Genomic DNA, 18,289 nt, shown 5'->3' with positions numbered 1-18,289 from the left:
TAAAACAAAGCCCTTTTTGGGATGTTCTATGAATATATTGAATAATAAATATTTTGATTCCACATGGCTATGTAATTCTGTCTTGTGTTATGCTTCATACAACTGTCATAATGATGATCCTACAAGTGCATTCATTTTTTACCTTTCATATTTCTCCTATAATTAAATAGAATGACAGCAGTGGGAAAGACTATTGAAACAGTACTAAATCTGAAGACGTAACACTCATAAAAATACTTTATCTAGTCCCTTTGTGTCTGGAAAATACCATGAAACTAAACGGTTACCCAAGCTCATATGCTAAATATTGATCTTTAAAGTATTCTGATCAGATGATGATTGTTATCATTGTATGGATCTGTAGCTTCTTTAATTTGCCGTGACTCTGAAATTCTTTACTGGGATTTCCTGACTGGAAAGTAACAACCTGTTATTGTGTAATTTTCTTCATACTTTCAAATCTGTATTTCTGTTCCCAGACTTGTTTACAGACTTTGTCAAACCTTTGATAATTAAATAGCTAGCAGGTCAAGGAAGGTGATCCTTTCCCTCTACTTAGCTCTGGTGAGGCCACATCTGGAGTACTGCGTCCAGTTCTGGGCTCCCCGGCACAAGAGAGGGGTGGAGCTACTGGAGTGAGTCCATCGTAGGGCTACAAAGATGATTAGGGGACTGGAGCATCTCTCTTATGAGGAAAGGCTGAGAGAGCTGGGCCTGTTTAGCCTGGAGAAGAGAAGGCTGAGAGGAGATCTTATCAATGTGTACAAACATCTGAATGGAGGGCGTAAAGAGGATGGGGCCAGACTCTTTTCAGTGGTGCCCAGCACAATCTGAAACACAGGAAGTTCTGTCTGAACATAAGGAAAAGCTTTTTTTCCTGTGAGGGTGACTGAGCACTGGAACAAGTTGCCCAGCGAGGTTGTGGAGTCTCCATCCTTAGAGATATTCAAAAGCTATCTGGACATGGTCCTGGGCAAGGTGCCCTAGATGACACCGCTTGAGCAGGGGAGTTGGTCTAGATGATCTCCTGAGGTCCCTTCCAACCTCAATCCTTCTGTGATTTATGATTTTTTTTAGGCCTTGATTTAGGATTTGTTATTTTTCAAATATTAATAAATAATAATATATTATTAATAAATTATTAATAAATAATAAATTCCTCACCCCACATATACAAGGGACATTTCTTTGACCTACTTAAATTACACTGCAAACGCAAGATATAGATACACATGTCCTGACGTAGTTTTCATCTTGGCAGAAAGGGAGAAGCATATTTAAGCAAAGTGAGCCCTGGGTCTTAGTACCCACTAGGAAGATGCTCAAACTCTACAACATAAAGAATGACATGAAACTTGGACAGAATTATGGTTCGTTTCCTTCATGCTATGTCTCAGGACATATTGTTTCCTTAAAATTTATCTGAGGGAAGTCCAAAATCAGAGACTTGGATTTTAAAAGGCCTTAAACGAGTGGGGAACCTTTCAGCAGCTGATGGGGATCTGTTGCTGTAAAGCTAGATTTTAGGTCTAAGAATGGGCATTGTATATGATTAAGAATATTGCGAATATGTTGGAGAAAAAGAATTGGAAAGATGAGTAAAATCGTCACTTGGTTCATTCCTGATATGGACACATTGCATTGTAAGTAAAACTGACTCAGCTTGCTTCAAATGAAAATTTTACAAGTAGCAGTGTCTCCTGAGCTCTTAAGGTAATAGAGACAGTTTTAAGAGTAAGGGAAGAGGGCAATGGGTTCCTATACCATAGTAGGGAAGCCTACATTAGCCTAGGTTAATGAAGGAAGGAATGCAAGTCCTACAAGACTAACTCCCATATTTTCATAGAGCGCATATAGTCCTGGGTAATAAAATGGGGATACAGTATAATCAAATAGTGTAATCCTAGCAAAATCAATGGAGAAATGCTACATGAGCAGAGAATATGTAGGTGATTTTTTTCTTCCTGCAGGTTCCTTTTAGGTAAAGCACAAACATGTCTGTGGTCTGGTGCTTCACTGGCAAAATGTACTCCAGCTGTACTTGACTCCAGAGGAAAATTTGGGAATCTCCTATTTACTATTCCAGCTCTCAGTGTGGCCTAACTCATTGCAGCTCAGGTAAGCAAAGTCCTTGCTCATCTCAACAGTCCCCAGGTACTAAAAAAGTGGCTTGGAGACACAAGTAGCTGCTTAAATTGGTCAGGAAGGAACAACTCCATGCAGACGCGATCTGGATTGAAGTTTACAAGCCTGGACAGTTTCTACCCCCATTTACCTCCAGAATTACCCCAGGCCCTTTCTAAGCCTAAATTTAATGCCTGGCCCTGAGTTTTTCTAATCTTTGCCAGAACCATCTTACACTGTTCTGCCTTTCACCTGGGATACTCCCCAAATGTGTTATTATTCTTGCATACCAGTTAGTGTTGCATGGCCCTATGAAATGTTTTGTGAGCTCTGCCTTCTCTCTATGTCCAGACTGGATTCCAAAGATGAGGTAGCTACCAAAAATCAAATGTGGTCCTTATGTGGCCACACATGACTGCTGTAGTATTTCCTACTGTAAGCTTATGCCTAAAATGATAATTAATTCAACCTCACCATAGAGACGTATGATGCACAGATGGAACATACCAGTGCTGAACAGAAATACTGCCATTCAGTATCATGTCCCTTGCTGATACTCTGATAACATAGTCCACCTATAAAACACATGGTGAACCCATTTATCTTGCCATACTTTTAAAAATCAGTACCTTGGGATAAAGGAAATTGAAATATCTTTCTTTTAGCAAAAATAAGGGGCATAATACTTTTAAAAGCAGAGACCCAGGAACTTTACCCTGTATTGGTGACCTTTAGAGACAAAACTAATAAATAGTTCTGAAAGAGCATCACTCAGATAACCTTGGTGATCCTTTCTTTTAAATGTCACTTGATGAGAAAAAAAATCACAATACATTTCCAGGATTCATGTAATAAAGGTATGATTATAAAAGCATGTTCAAGTTAATATGCTGTTAAATAAATATGAAAACATATTATAATTATCATTAAACACATATGTGATTCCAGAAACCCTCTATGTTCTCTAACTTTGAGGCAATCCTTTCTGTACACACTTACCTTGAAGTAAATGCTTCTATACTGAATTTCTCGGAGGGCTTAATTTCTTTCTTGAATAAAGATGATGAATTGATACTCACATCACCTTTTCTTCTTAGAAAGAGGTTTTAGAGTTGAAATTAGAGCTGTGTAATTTATTCATTAACACTTGATTGTTAATATTAAACTTAACAGGTGAGTCAGAAAAACATTTGGATTCTTATGATGTGCTGACTGCTTTGCTAATGACAATCAATTGATTTCTCACATACATAAAAGGCATCAAGTCAGCAAACCTTGTGTTCCTAAATCATCCAGAAACAGACCTAGACTTACATTGATCTGTTTTCCCATTTAGCACCTTCTCTGCACAAATGCATTTCAGCCAGTGAACTATCAAAAAACTCTTTGATATCCATTATTTGCAGGTTAGATATGTGGTTACAGCCACAGTTAATGGTTATGCATTTCAGTTTAGATCAGGAGTGCACTTTTGAAATGGCTTTCCCAGTTTTCTCATTTTTTGTGCTTCGGTTCACATCACAAATTGGGCTCAGAGTACATGAACTGGACTGCTTATTGATGAAGCTAAATTAGAAGATGATTTTTAGGAGCTCACCCAATGCACTCCACTTGTTAATGGACACTCATTCCCTGAGTCCAGATTAGAGCTAGTCTGAGGTAAAACTCCTGAAAAACGGGTAATGTGAACACCAAATCCTCAATATCAATTATCTTGATCTGCCATCTACCCTTACTGTACTGCACTAGTTGCTAATGTAGATACAGCCTGAATCAGGAGGTGTAAATCGACCTTTTAGGATCTTTGAGTGCAAATTGGGCATTTAGAATCTCATGAGACTGCAAACAGCTTTACAGGTTCTGGGCTTGATCTCATTTCCATTTATATATAGAATTATACTATTGCAGAAGTAGGAAAATAATGATATTGATTATTTTGAAGTCAAAGAACTATCATTTATATTATAAAAGGTCAACTCATTCCCCTATCTCCACCAGCTCAACTAATAAAAGGAAAAATTATATTTTTGAAAGATATCAAAATATTCACTTATCTCTGTAAGAGTAAGCCTGGGGGACCTTGAAAGAAGAATAGGATTGGACAGGACTGAACCTTAAGAAGTCCTTTATTTTATCTCCCTCCCTAGGTTGGAATTAATTCTACCAGTACTACTTCTGATGGAAAATGTATTTTTCAGAATGGTCAGAAAAAACCTTGCATACATCTATGTATATTTACAGTGATAGATGCATGAAATATTACCATGCCATCTTGATTTAGGATAAATCACTTAACCCATCACAGTTTTTGGAGGGAAGCACATTGCACTGCATTTCACCCTTTTCTGAGGTGAAATAAAACAGCTCTATGCCAACCAACAGAAATCCCACTCTACAGATTGAGGGCAAAGTATTCCCATGAAACTGAATACAGAAAAGCTGGAGACAGCAGTTTCTCAACATTCTCTCAGGATACAAGCAAAATATCCAACAGTTTTCAAAGAAACAAGTTCCATGGAATAAACAATGTATAAAATTCAGTCAAGGTATAAATAAGAGCAATAAAAATACAGAAGGTAAATGCTTATGATTAAGATGTAACCTTGGAGACAGGGACATATGATATTTGAGGGCTTGATAATCCTGATCTACTGCCAGAGTATATACTTTACAAGCAAATAACTCCACTTGCTAGGACACAGGGGAGGAAACCACCCCATGTCTGCAGTGTTGGCAGATGTTGATGACAGGCTGTGCTCAGAGAAAGGCACGGAGAAAAGGCAGGCTGGTTCTAGCCCAAGAACTAAACAGAGTGGCACATTTTAATTCCCTGGTCTGGACACCCTGCAAATTTCCACGAAGTATAGAGCTGTATTAAATTCAGTGTATTTGGGTATCTGCTGCCTTCCCTGGGGTTCCCCAGGTCATACTTAAAAGCCATCGTGGGGAAGAGCCAGATGGCAGCCAGAGACACAGGGGTCAAATATTCGGAGGGACCATTTCCACTGATGGAACAGTTGGGAAGGAAAACAGAACTGCCCCTCTACCCATCTTAGGCTGTAGACTGGTGGGATTGAGGCTGCAAACCCTTAGCCCTGCAGCTGTAACCACTACAGAAATTTCTGAGATATTGGTGAGAGGTAGGAGATATCTGTTGTTTGGCATGGATACCAGCAAGATCCGTGCTTTAGCTAAAACAAAATCCCATATGACTGAGGGAAAAATTCTTGGCTTGAACAACTTTTGTTTTAAGGGAATAAGTAGCCCCTAGAGTAAAAGATGTGATAAGAGACTAAATTTGGATCTCCAATTGCAGACAGCTGTTAAATAAGTCACAAGTGAAGTGACTTTGGCATTGTTAATTCTTGAAAACAGCTACATGCTGAACATTCAACATGCCTGACTTCAGCACCTAATTTTTCACTCCATCTCTGTTTTCTGGGAGTTCTTAAACAGAGCAACTTCAATTTTAAATTTGTACTCTGCTGCCAAGAATTGATTGAAAAAACATGGTTTAAGAGTAACACTCTAGGTACATTAACAGTAGAACTTAACTTTAAAGGAGAATAATTGTTATACCATGAATTATATTTTAATAAAATTCCTTTGAATAGTTCTGAAAACTAAAGTCTTTATATTCTGCAAAAAAGATTTTTCTGCTGAATTACTTATTTTCTCTCTTCTTAGATATATTTTGGTGCATTTCTGAGCAGCAAAGTTTAAGATTTTTGAGCTATAGTACAAGATAAAACATAGATGCTCAATAAAAAAAATCTATTTTCATATATGTAGCCTTTTATTTTTCTTGACTTATACATCTTGAAATTCTACTGGAGGGAGGGTTAGGAGCTTCCTTCCATCTTTGACTAATGAGCACTTCCTTAGATTTTCATCTTCCTTTCCCAGCTCTTCTCTTTTGTCTTACTGACCATGAATACTTCAGCCATCTGTGAGGTAGATCAGCTCCTTTCCTTCTGCAGCCCAAACAGAACTAGATCAAATCCATCCAGCGTGCTTCTGACAGAAGACAGACAGTTCAATATGCCAGACAATTGCTTAGGACTTTGGAGATTTCTGTTCTGCTCATTCTTCTTGATCATGATATGCAAAATGAGGACAGCAAACCTTCCTGCATGCCCAGTGGACACATCACAGGCATTCAAAGGCAGATGCCTTCCCCAGTCCTTCCTGAACTCAGTTTAGATTGCTGAACACAATGCAATGCTCATGGTTAGCGGACAGTCTGCACTGGAGAAGCCATGATCCAGTAAGCCAATATCTTTGGAAGGCCAAAATATATTCGAAACCATAAAAAAAAGTATATTTCACTGTTGCACCAGAAGTATTTTTCAGAACAGTGGCACAAATGCAACCATTGAACCGGTGAAGTGTTTTCCCTAGGGAAGAGGCTTTCAGGACCAGCACTTCTGCAAGTAACAACACCTCAGAAAGTTGCTTTTAAAAAAAGGCAGATGTGGCCAGATGTCTTTTCCAAGTGAAACCCCCTGAAGAAAAGGAAGCTGTGCCTACTTGAATTGTGCCTGCTTGACTCCTTGTCAATGTTTCCCTTTCCTTTATCAAACTTGTTTCAGCTTTCAGGGGATCTGACCTTTCGAATTAAACACTGTGCTCTTGTGTAACAGTTCTTATATCAGTGTGTTTACCATCTGTTCCCCATTTTCAAATGAGGACATGTGTTACTGTTTATCCACTATGTGTCACCAGTTTACTACAACAAATTCAGTCAAGTGGAAATCAGGTCAAGGTGAAATTTATTTCAGGCACTTTTGTTCCACTTCATTTTACAGTTTGCAACATGCTAATCATATGAATTCTGAATAAGGATCAAAAAAATAAATAAAATTATACTCTGGCTTCTGACTGACATTTTCTATGGATTGTTTCATTCACCTTTTGGAAAACTTCATACTGTACTTGGCTTTACTGAAAAATGTAGCTGCTGGAAATTTTTAGCAGATTGTTGGACAATATGGAGAGCAAAAGCTGAACCCTTAATGCAAAGCCAAAAAAGGAGGAATATTCTTAGCTTTTTAAGTTACATCGTGAGGAGCGAAGTTACATGCTTCCCCTCCTTTCCCCATGTGTACTGAATGCAAGGGAAGTAATGCAACATCCTGTAAAAAAAAGTCCACACCCACTGGGTAAAAACTTGCCCCCACCCTAGAGACAACAGAAGTTTTCCTTTGACTCGGTGGAAATAAGCCAGCATTTTGCCCATATGTTTTTGAACAATAAAAATTTGTTGTTATTATTAATTATAATTGTTATCAACAGGGTGTGAAGATGGGTTTGGAAGTGACGTGCCTTCAGAAGACATGTAAGAGAGGCCGCTTCTTGCCCCAGGCCTCTGTGCCTGCTGCAGGTGGGAGGAGACAATGTGGGTGTACTCAGCCCTTTCACCCTCAGAGAATACCCCAGAACATTTACTTGGATTGTGCAAATTGGTCTTAGCTGTGGAAATTTCATGAATTGTTTTCCCCAGAAAAAGCAATTTTGCAGACCCTGAAGTGCATACCAGAGCTATTACTGTAATACTTGTGGAAAGAATCCCTTCCTCCTTACATAAACATAAAATACATGTTTCTGTAGACCCCTGAGAAAGTTTAAATCTAGACAAGCATTAAGAGGTTGAAATTTTAGGCAGTGAACACACTTTTTCCTAAAAACATGAAGTTCTTTCACATGGTAATACTTCTCAGTGTTAGCCTTTTTGCTGCAGTCCATTTTTATCAAGAAAAACAAAGCCACTCACTATATGTTTTATTTGCCCCAAAACAGGGGTATTTTTGTTCTCTTTATTGACATTTCAGATGTGTTTCATGGCATTTTATTAACAATCCTGTCTTCAGTTCAAAGAGTTTTTAGCAGAAAGCAGTAAATGGCATCAACCTCAATAATAGTAAATGGAGTCCTGAGCCACTAAGACAGCTGCACTTTCCTCTCTCATTGCCTCCCTCCCTTCTCCACAAACAAATTGATCTGCAGTAAGACTGGGCAATGATTAATTTCTCTGAGTAACTGTGTTGGCACCTGTTAGATCAGTGTAAAAAGAGACCACAGTTATAGAATGCGTTGATAAACTTACTGGGACCAAATGAAAAGTCATGGGAATATGCGTTAAAAATATTTATCCATATTATTTAAAGACTCACATTTTTGCTAGTTTGCACATGCACAAATGCTGAATATTTTCACAGTGCTGCATCCCACTGCTTATAGATGTGACCCATGGGATCACATTTATGGATCAAATGTTGCCATTTTTGACAAACTGGTACAATGCCTGTGTAATTAAACATTATAACAGATTGGGGTTATTTTAACTATGACCAGACATTTATATTTCAATAATTTCAAAAAGAATCAGCTAGCAGGGAGCTCTATTGTGTTAAGTAACATAAAAAATATAAAGGAAATATTGGCCCTGGCCCTTAAGAAGATGTGATCTATCTTTAACAGATTTTCCATACGATCTGGCCACTGGGGCATTAGTGGAAATGGAGGGAGTAGGCTGTGTGCAGAGTTTTCACAACACTTCCATTTCAAATAATTAATACAAGTCTTGAAATCAACAGCTAGTCCCCCAGGACTCCCTATTTAGTCAGTGGTGATAAGCTCTCTTACAAAATGACGCAGTATGAGACCCTACATGTCTGCTCTGTCTTGCTTTCCAGGGGAGACCATCCAGAGCAGGTGCACCCCTGCCTTCTGTGTGGTCACGGTCTACTGTCATGGACCCTCCAAATGAAATTTTGGTGCTGCTAGAGCCAAGGGAGAGTTGCTATGCATTTCAAGAAGAACGGGATTTCTTTCCAAACTTTTTCCACTCCATCTTGTGTTCACACGTTGCAGGCTCTAGGCTAGTCTTTAGGGAAATGCTGCCTGTCACAGTACTATTTTTAGTATCTGCCAGGTGAGAATTTAAATATTTCCTTTCCCCAGGTCTGATAAAACTTTTATTAGGTGAGTTTTCCCTTAGCTAGAGGATAAGAGTTTTATATATGTTAAAGATATTCTTAGATATTTCATTATGGTGTAAGTTAAATAACGTTTGAGGAAGAGTTCTGTTTTTATAACCTGAAATTAACTAAATATGTGGACGAGCTCCTATGGAGCTATGACATTCTTGAGGAATTCAGGGAGTTTTTTAATCAGAATATGAAAATGGCTCCAAGCCCAATACCAGCCCAGGGAGTACTAAGCAACCATGATAACTGAAATTGATTGCCTCTCTTTTTCCCTACATAGCATATTGCAATACAGATGTTTAGGACACAGCTCTATGTTAGATTGTCAAATTGGGACCCCAGGTCTCCTAGAGGCTCTAGCACTATAGCGAAGAAACATAAAACCGATCCAAAATCAGAGCACAACAAAATATGTATTTCTGCCATTTCCTTATCTAAACTGGATTCCTAGACTGCCTCCATATGTGGAGTAAAGCTGTAAAACGAAAGAGTACTTTAAACAACTGACCTTTGTAACCTGGCACCAGTCACACAGCGTAAGTACAAAGGCTCACCCTTCTCTCCTGCACCTCCTCTGCATGACTGGAATCAGCATCCCTTGACTCTGAGAGCTGCTGCTGTAACCTCGGCCCTACATCGACTTCTAAGAAGTCCCACAGTTTATCACCTATCAGTTCTCTGACAAAAGATGTAGTTGCATCAGTGCCTTCATTTGTAATAGTTAAGCCTAATATTTGTGGTACTGTGAAAAATGCTCAACTTCCTTATTAAATCCATACAAATTAGTAAATATGTTCATAATGAATATGTGTTAAAAATAACAGAAAATATTTTAAAAAATCTTAAAATGTAGATGTATTTGCAGAAATTTCATTAATTCTCCTTTTCTACTTGATTTTTACAAAAAGGTTACAAGTTACAACTTAGTAAAAGACTCTTGGCTCAGCTCTGGAAATTAGAAATATTGTTCCCTTTGTATGTCAAAAAAACCCAATAACTTTACAGTGCAAGGATGATAATAAAAATATTTGAAATATTTAAAAGCCCCAAAAGACTGCGTGTATAAAATTGCATAGTCTCTTACACAACAAGAGTCCTTAGGTGGCGCTTATACAAAACTGTCTGCTTTATCATTTTTTTTAGTATTTTAAAGAACAGAAAGCTTAATATTATCTATCCCACATAAATATTTCAAAAATGCCCATGTAACATCTGTAGTAATGGCTAAATACTAATAAAGCTCAAGAAACAAATCTCGTCTCATAAATGATCACTGAAATGACATAACTTACGCATTGTTATGAAATAGAATGACCTTACACAAACCACATCATTTATAAATTGACTCAGAATAGTTCAGTTGCTTTCAGGAAGAGTTCAGCATTTATAATTTCACTGAATACACTCACATTAATCTAAAATTACTCCATTTCTGATTTTGCAGATGATATTTGCAAGTAACATAAAACAAATCAGATACTCTGGAACATAAGCATAATACCTAATGGTGAAACAATTTTTTTCTGAAAGATAATCGCATGAGGGAAAATTGCTCTAATTTCCTAATTATCCAAACTTACTAATTTTCCTAATTTCCTAATTAGTTTCCTAATTTTCTCCTAACACTGCTGAAATTCTAAAGTAATCATTCCACAGCTTTTCCTTGTTTTGCCTTCATTGCTACTTCATATCTCTTTTCTACATGACAGAAATAAAATAACTGCTATGTACCAGAGAAACAAATCTTGTCTGTAGAACAAATTCATCGTGAGTATAAATTTAACCTAATGTTTATCACTAGAAAGAGACATTAATCATAATGGATTGGTTTAAGGAAGCACAGCCAAATCTGCAAAGACTTTGTAAGATATATTGCATCGGTATTTGGTCACTTCATACTTAATATGTTTCATTATCACCTATGTCTGCCAATTACAGTTCTCTCACCTTCACTGACAGATTTCTTCTCCTATGGCTGGATATCCCATCACGTGAATCCTTCCCTCATTTTTTCAAATTATCTTTGCAATTCAAAGAGTTTGCTTTTGTTTTACACTCCACCAAGTTGCAACCTTAGAATTTGACCCTGAAATCCAGCCTGAGCTCACCTAATGGAGACTTCCCTCGTAAGCAGATTTACTGAATCAGGTCTATACACCAGGCCTGAACAAAAGTCAGTTAAAAACCAGTGGGTTCCTTTTCATATGCTTCAGTGACATTTGGCTAAGGTGATTTGTGGGTTAAGATGAAAGATGCAGAGCTAGAACGTGCGATTGAACTTCCCATCCCAGCTCAGACTCCCGGTTTGGCTCTGGGCAAGCTGCTTACAGCATACATTGCGCAGCGCACAGTGGGTTTCAACAAGCTAATTTTGAACCACAGAATATTTTGGCAGGACACAGTACAACACTCAGCAGAGATGTCTCTGGGCCTGAAAGCAACACAGCTACGCTGATGTGCAGTACTGGAGCTGGTCCTGCTTCTAGTTTCAGAGCTATCCTATTTGCAACTCACTTGGGTATCTCCAGGTGTCTGGTTAGCACACGGTAGGCCCATACACAGGTGTCTTGATTTCCTCTTCTGCACTTCAAAGCAGTAATTCCCAACTGTAGCTGAATAAAAGCACATTAGGACTGATGAACTCACATACTATGGCAGTGGAAGCCCACAGGATAGCTGAGGTAACATGTACAGAGATACACTACTATTTTTATAAATAATGAAATTAGAGAGTTAAATAAAACTCAGTGTGGAAAAAAATAAATGAGTTTAAATACAGTTGATTTGAACAGTGGCTCAGAATTTTTGTTCTTCTTACCAGAACATTCTATTTTTCAGAACAAGTTCATCCTATGGGAAAGGGAGAGGGAGAGGTGAGGCGAGGAGATTTCCAAAAGGCCATCCTGATCAGTCCCAGAAATAATAAAAAAATTAAGAAGCAAGCATAACATTCATAGAGGAAAGATACTAACATAGTGAAAATTATTGAGATGATATGCTTTAAAGCAACCTGCTTATAACAAAGCTTGAGTTACTGGATTACTTCAAGTATTTAGTAAGTTGTAGTACTGCCAAATCTCAGACTAAACTATAGCTATTTTCCCTGTCAAAAACTATTCAGCTGTGCAATGTCAAGCCACCAGAAGTGTTCTTTATTGTATCCGTATGAGGAAACCTAACCACGTTTCATTTTTGTAGAGTAACAGTTTTCTTTTTGTTAGCATGCTATGAATGTATTCAGAGATCAAAAAACTGTTATTTAAAACAAAATGTTAGAATGGTTCAAATTAAAAATAAATAATCTTTATTTGTTTAACTGGGAAGACGATGAACAATCTAGCTATGTGATCCTATATACACAGAGTAATGACTCAAAGAGAATGAACCTACAAAATATAAGTATATACAGTCCTCTCACCTGCTACTTCCATGTGAAATTTCTCTGCTCACTTGAGAATCTTACCAGAAAGTGATAATAATCTACATTTTGTTTGAAACAGTGGAGAGCATTAGCTTACACTTTTGCATCCATAATTCCACACTGAAGAAACTGTCTGCTGAATCTTGCAAAAATATCTTCAATTCTGATCCTGACTACTTTTTTTGTTCTCATTCTGATAACTGATTCATGGGCAAATGTGTGCACAATCTGCAGTTTCATTTTGGTATTATGATGGAGAATTCTGGTCCTTTAACTGAAGAATAAAGAATAGGGGAGATTTGCCACACTGTTTATGTTTACTCAAATATAAAACACTTTTTAAGAAAACCATGCCTGCACAGACATCCAGACAAAAAATTCATTTTAATGTCATTTGTATAACTATTACACACTTTTACGCTTTAATTTCAGCCATTTCTTAGCCAATTTTTCCTTTCTACAGAAACTCCACACATAGTGGATTATATTTAGTCAACCATAATGAGCACTTCTCTTGTCCACAATGTCATGCACAATAAAAGCTCATGAAAAGCTAAGTCTATAGAGAAAAAAGGAACAGAAAAGCCTTTAGAGACTGCAGGCAGAGGAGTGAAAGGACTGTAGAAATAAAGAAAACTATCAAGAGGTAGTTGCTACCAAAAGGTAAAAAGAATAGTGAATAGTGTGCTGCCACATGGAAACCATAGGAAGAAGGCATCAAGAATAAGTTGACAGAAGCATTTACAAGAAACATATGGCTTGTAGGGAAGGCAACACACAGAAGGAATTCAAAAACTGGTGAAGAAGCCATAACAGTTGATATCACAGAAGGAGACAGAAACTGCCGAAAGAGAAGATGATACCACTGATATTTCTTGCAGTGGACATGCAGCAAAAGACCTATCAATTTTAGACAGAAAATACAACAAACCTTTTACTACATTTATATGTAATGAAGTTTTCAAATAGAATTATGTAGGTATTCATTATTCAGTAGCTATTCATTAGGTTCTGTCACACTGGTGACAAAACTGATACTCTGATACTGATACTGCATTGATGCTAGGTATTCCCTGTACAGTTCTCAAGAACTGCATTTTAGAAATCTACTCTAACTGAATTCAGTGGAAAAGCTCACACCAATTTTAATGTTTTTTTTTAATAGGGATGTAAAAAATGTCTCTCTCCAACCCATCTTCTGGAATACATTTATTTTTAAAAAGTGTTTTTGGAAGACAATTTTAAACACATGGGCAGCCTATTAGCTTTTTTATCTTGCTGGGTTATTACCACAGAATTAGCAATAGCAGAACCATCTATTGCATATTCAATATGCAGTACAGAGTTATTCTGCTGAGCCCTAAGGGAATATAAACCAACAAGGAAGGAAAAATATTCCTCTTTTCTTTTTCCATAGGGTTGTTTTCATTTCCTTCTGCCTCCCACTGGAAGACATCAGACCTTCCCAAGAGAGGCCAGCCTCAAAGTCTGAAAACTCAATGGCCTAGAACAGAGAGACATGTGGTGTTAAACTTCTTTTTTATATCTATTAAACATCTACTGGATGTAAAAGCTACATACAGCAATGAAGGAGAAACGTTTGTTAATTATTCCATCTAATACCAGCCAGAAGCTGTGCTGTAGGATCATATTTATTCTATTATATGTGAAGACATGTGCAGATGAACATTAATGCAGGTAGACAGAAAACAAAGGCAACCAGCAGATCAGAACTGCAGTAGACTTGTCATGCCTGTCTACACAGGTTGTCATCAGCACAGTAGACAGAGAATTGTGCAGCCCTTGCAAGAAGTGGTAGGAAACAGCCAGCCCTGGAGTACGGTTATAAAATAACCAGTCTAATCCTATAACTAAACATTAAAGTGTCTGAAAATAAAAGTTTAAAATAGGAGTTCTATTTTTGCTCCCTGATATTTTGAAATTCTAGATTGCTATGCAAACTTAATTTTGCTTCTATATCCATACGTTGTGAAAAGTCACATTAGCAGCATAGGATTCCTTGGATAGTAAGTAAGTGAAATTATCACTAGTTATTTTTGCATATGCTGTTATTATCAGTTCAGAAAGCAGGCATTAAAACTCCAAAGCTAAACAAAGACAATGCAGGTACACAAATGCAAACACTCCACATGAGCCAGGATTTAATATATGGCGCTCTAGAACCACAATTCCCCTAGCATTTGCTTCACATAAAATAATTCTTGGGAAGCTTCTATCTTTAAAGCTTGCTATGAAAAATGGGATTTATCCCACTAACTTCCCATCTAACAGTGGGAGCCTCTCATCCCTGAAGGATTCATTTTGACTTAAACTAGAGGCCTTAAATAGGTAGTTCCAAAAGGGATGTCATCTGCCTATTTCCTCCACTGAATGCTGAGGGCAGATACCTACCTGCCTAATTTTTGGACAGCTGAAGTGAAATTAAATAAATCCCCTAATTTAGATACTTAAAAAAAGTTAAATGGCATAAAAGCCTCTCCTTTACCTTGTTTTACATTAGTCCCCAGGTCAGCAGACATTAAAGGATGCAACTGTGGATGTGACTTCACGGCGGTTACTCATCCTCATATCAGTTAATAGATTAGTACTGTTTTTAAGGACTGGGGTTTTGACAGATTCTGGGAAAAGGACTATGGGTATAATTTTGAAAAGCAGCTAAATGATTCTAAAATCTAAGTCTCTTTTTCAAAAGCTGCTTGACACATGTAAGTATAAAATTCCATTTATAATCTCTTTTTTGTAATGTTTGCTTCACGGAGTCCAGATGAGAGCAAGCTCCTGACTGCTTTACAAACATGTAATGTTTCTATGAGCATTGACCAAGGAGCAGTCAATATCCTGTGAGTCTAGAATATGACAGTATGAATGGCTGTAGTTTAGCCTCATCTATATTACTTTACTATATCAGGACCTCCATGGAAAGAGGCTCAAGGAACCTGTCTGCCACACTAGGCACATGACTTTGCCAGAGATAATATGAGACATGTAGCTGAGGACTTGGCCAGTCCAAACTATCCATAGAACTAGGCTTGGGAGCAGTTTAGGCTACAGGCATACCTCTGAGATATTGCAGGTTCAGTTCCAGACCACTGTAATAAAGCGAATATCGCAATAAAGCATGTCCCATAAATTTTTTGGTTTCCCAGTGCATATAAAAATTATGTTTACACTATACTGTAGTCTATTAAGTGTGCAATAGCATTATGTCTTAAAAAACAATGTAGATGTCTTAATTAAATAATATTTTATTGCTCAAAAATGCTAACCATCATCTGAGCCTTCAGCGAGTCGTAATCTTTTTGCTGATGGAGGGTCTTCCCTCGATGTTGATGGCTGCTGCCTGATCAGGGTGGTTGTTGCTGAAGGCTGGGGTGGCTGTGGCAATTTCTTAAAATAAGACAGCAGTGAAGTTTGCCACATCGATTGACTCTTCCTTTCACAAAGGATTTCTCTGTAGCATGCGATGCTCTTTGATAGCATTTTACCCACAATAGAACTTCTTTCAAAATTGGAGTCCATCCTCTCAAACCCTGCTGCTGTTTTATCAACTAAGTTTATGCAATATTCTAAATCCTGTGTTGTCATTTCAACAATGTTCACAGCATCTTCACCAGGAGTAGATTCCATCTCAAAAACCCACTTTCTTTGCTCATCCCTAAGAAGCAACTCCTCATCCATTCAAGTTTTATCATGAGATTGCAGCAATTCAGTCACATCTTCAGGCTCCACTTCTAATTCTAGTTCTCTTGCTATTTCCACCACCTTTGCAGTTACTTCCTCCACTGAAGTCTTGAAGCCCTCCAAGTCAGCCATGAGGGTTGGAATCAACTTCTTCCAAACTCCTGTTAATGTTAATATTTTGACCTTCTCCCATGAATCACGAATGTTCTTAATGGCATCTAGAATGGTGAATCCTATCTAGAAGGTTTTCAATTTACTTGCCCAGATCCATCAGAGGAATCACTATCTATGGCAACTATAGCCTTATGAAACGTATTTCTTAAATAATAAGACTTGAAAGTCAAATGACTCCTTGATCCATGGGCTGCAGAATGGTGGTTGTGTTAGCAGGCATGAAAACAACATTAATCTCATTGTAGATCTCCATCAGAGCTCTTGGGTGACCAGGTACATTGTCAATGAGCAGTGATATTTTGAAAGGAATCTTTTTTTCTGAGCAGTAGGTCTCAATAGTGGGCTTGAAATATCCAATAAACCATGTTGTAAACAGATGTGCTGTCATCCAGGCTTTGTTGTTCCATTTACAGAGCACAGGCAGAGTAGATTGAGCATAATTCTTGAGGGCCCTAGGCTTTTCAGAATGGTAAATGAGCATTGGCTTCAACTTAAAGTCACCAGCTTCATTAGCCCCTACCAAGAGAGTCAGCCTGTCCTTTGAAGCTTTGAAGCCGGGCATTGACTCCTGCTCTCTAGCTGTGAAAGTCCGAGATGGCATCTTCTTCCAATAGAAGGCTGTTTTGTCTACATTGAAAATCTGTTGTTTAGTGCAGCCGCCTTCATCAAGTATCTCAGCTAGATCTGCTGGATAACTTGCTGCAGCTTCTACATCAGCACCTGCTGCTTCACCTTGCATTTTTACGTTATGGAGACGGCTTCTTTTCTTAAACCTGACGAACCAACCTCTGCTAGCTTCAAACTTTTCTTCTGCAGCTTCCTCACCTCTCTCAGCCTTCATAGAATTGAAGAGAGTTAGGGCCTTGCTCTGGATTAGGCTTTGTCTTAAGGGAATGTTGTGGCTGGTTTGATCTTCTCTCCAGACCAGTAAAGCTTTCTCCATATCAGCAATAAGGCTGTTTCGCTTTCTTATCATTCGTGTGTTCACTGGAGCAGCACTTTGAATTTCCTTCAAGAACTTTTCCTTTGCATTCACAACTTGGCTAGCTGCTTGGCGCAAGAGGCCTCGCTTTCGGGCTGTCTTGGTTCTCTACATGCCTTCCTCACTAAGCTTCATCATTTCTAGCTTTTGATTTAAAGTGAGAGACGTGCGACTCTTCCTTTCCCTTGAACACTTAGATGCCATTGTAGGGTTATTAATTGCCCTAATTTCAATATTGTTGTGTCTCAGGGAATAGGGAGGCCCGAGGAGAGGGAGAGAGACGGGGGAACAGCCAGTCAGTGGAGCAGTCAGAACACACACGACATGGATTGATTAAGTTTGCCGTCTTATACAGGAGCGGTTCGTGGCGTCCCAAAACAATTACAATAGTAACATCGAAGATCACTGATCACAGATCACAGATATAATAATAATGAAAAAGTCTGAAATATTGTGAGAATTACCAAAATGTGACACAGAGACACAAAGTGAGCACATGCTGTTGGAAAAATGGCACCAATAGACTTCCTTGACGCAGGGTTGCCACAAACCTTCAATTTGTAAAAAACGCAGTATCTGTGAAGCACAATAAAGCAAAGCACAATAAAAAGAGGTATGCCTGTACTGAACAGGTGAGCATGTCCGATTTTTCCGTGTGCACCAGAAGCCATGCCTGAGTGCACATTTGCACCCAAATAATTTGAATGCAAAAAGAGTGTGGGCTCAGGTCTGCAATCAAAAGTATGGATGACAGTACCTCTTTTTCACAGTACTTTCATTTGAAATTGAGGGATTAAAGGATATCAAAATCACTGGTTGCTTCTTAAAATTGAACCTCTCAGTTGTTCATTTTAATCTCTCTCCAGCTTTTTTGCTCTCTCAGTGAAGTACTAGCAA

General features: G+C 38.1%; 1 pseudogene; it reads right to left on the bottom strand.

Moving 5' to 3' along the window:
• Positions 1 to 8,935: 8,935 nt before the first annotated feature.
• On the bottom strand, positions 8,936 to 17,596 carry LOC136991338 (tigger transposable element-derived protein 1-like; annotated as a pseudogene).
• Positions 17,597 to 18,289: the final 693 nt, after the last annotated feature.

This window comes from Apteryx mantelli, chromosome 2, assembly GCF_036417845.1.
Source record: "Apteryx mantelli isolate bAptMan1 chromosome 2, bAptMan1.hap1, whole genome shotgun sequence".
In the NCBI taxonomy this organism is placed as follows: domain Eukaryota; kingdom Metazoa; phylum Chordata; class Aves; order Apterygiformes; family Apterygidae; genus Apteryx; species Apteryx mantelli.
Note: the sequence above shows the minus strand (reverse complement) of the source record. Positions and strands in the feature narration are given on the sequence as shown.